Consider the following 1,638-nt stretch of genomic DNA (forward strand, 5'->3'; position numbering starts at 1 on the left):
AAATCACTTGTTAAAAAAAGACGAAGAAAAATCATGTTTGCTCGGTAATTGAACAATTTTTTTTTCTTCTTCTCTCTCCTCTCACTCTCCCTCCTTCCTTCTCATCCATGCATTGATTAAACGCCTGGAAGAAAAAAAAAATAATAATAAAAATTGGGATTTTTCTTTTTACTTGTATTTATTTTTGATGTATAAAAAAAAATCAATATTGGTTTTCCAAAAAAAAAAAAACAGCCGACGTCCGGTTGCAGGATAATGGTTTCACAGCTAGTTAGCCGTAAGTAAAAGATACATTGAGCCTATCCTGCAAGAATAGACAGCTCATTTATATAGTTTTTCAATACAGATTACCCAGGTTAAATAAATGAAACAGACTCTTATGCTCAGCCATCACAACCCGGCGGAGAAATGGATGAACCCATTTTGCTTAATGCATACATGAATGTTACACCAGTTCCCCCCATGGTAAGGTGAGAGGTTAATGAAATGCTCATTTCACTGAGCCATATTGTTTTGTTTTCCTGCAAAGTTCTGATAAGTAGCTAACCAACCAAGCTTGTAATTACAATCTTACAGAAACCAGGCAGATCTGTATATAAATCTCACCATCCAATTACAAGATGTAATAATTTTGCACTCAAGCTGGTAATGAGGTCTAATACGCGAGCATTTGATAATCCCTACTGGATGCTGCCTTGATCAGATGTTGGCTTTGTAATTAGACTGGCAGAAAATCATTATTTCATGTTCAAATAGAAAATGAGGTTGGTGGGAAGTTAATTTCTCTACGCTCTGTGAAGCGTAGACAAGAATTTAATGATTTAATTACAATTGTAAGCTCTTTGCATGAGACTTAAATTGAGCTGAGATTTTTTTTTTTCACACTGTGTCATGTTAGTAAGTGGCCGTATGAAAGCTTTTGACATTGCATTGTAATGACAGGGCTGCCCAGTTGTTTGCGTTTGATAAAAAACACAACCTGTCTTGTTTTGGATGGATAGAGGCTTGCGGGTACCGGGGAACATGATGCGGAGAGGGAGAGGTCTCGGGGCTGATCCTACGGAGAACAGGACGCAGGGTCTTGTCGGAAGGAACTTGTCATCTCTCGCGTATCTGATAATTGATTTCTTCAGCTTTTTGATGGTTGATGGTGGATTAAAGGTCTAGACAGATTTATTATGAAAAATCTACCTAACTGAAATGTCATTTGTTTGGAATAGAGGTGCCCCAATACAAGGTCTGTAAGACGTCTTCCCCTACCATGTACAATATCATATAGGTGGGCAGAAGGGCTAAAGTGTGTCTACTAGTGATGGGGGAACATGCTCAGCACTGCTCGTTACTTGATCATGCTCAGGTACTCCTGGTGCTCGGCACTTTTCAGTACTTGATCAAGCATCGAGGTGCTCAGGTACTCGCAGTGCTCGGCACTATTTGGTACTCAATCAAGTATCGGGGTGCTCAGGTACTCGCAGTGTTCGGCACTATTCAGTACTCGAACGAGCATTTGGGTGCTCAGGTACTCATGGTGATCGTCATTATTCAGTACTTGATCGAGCATCGAGGTGCTCAGGTTCTCGCGGTGCTCGGCATTGCTCGTTACTCGATCGAGTTTCGGGATGCTCAGGTACTAATGGT

The sequence above is a fragment of the Anomaloglossus baeobatrachus genome, chromosome 10, assembly GCF_048569485.1.
Source record: "Anomaloglossus baeobatrachus isolate aAnoBae1 chromosome 10, aAnoBae1.hap1, whole genome shotgun sequence".
Classification (NCBI taxonomy): domain Eukaryota; kingdom Metazoa; phylum Chordata; class Amphibia; order Anura; family Aromobatidae; genus Anomaloglossus; species Anomaloglossus baeobatrachus.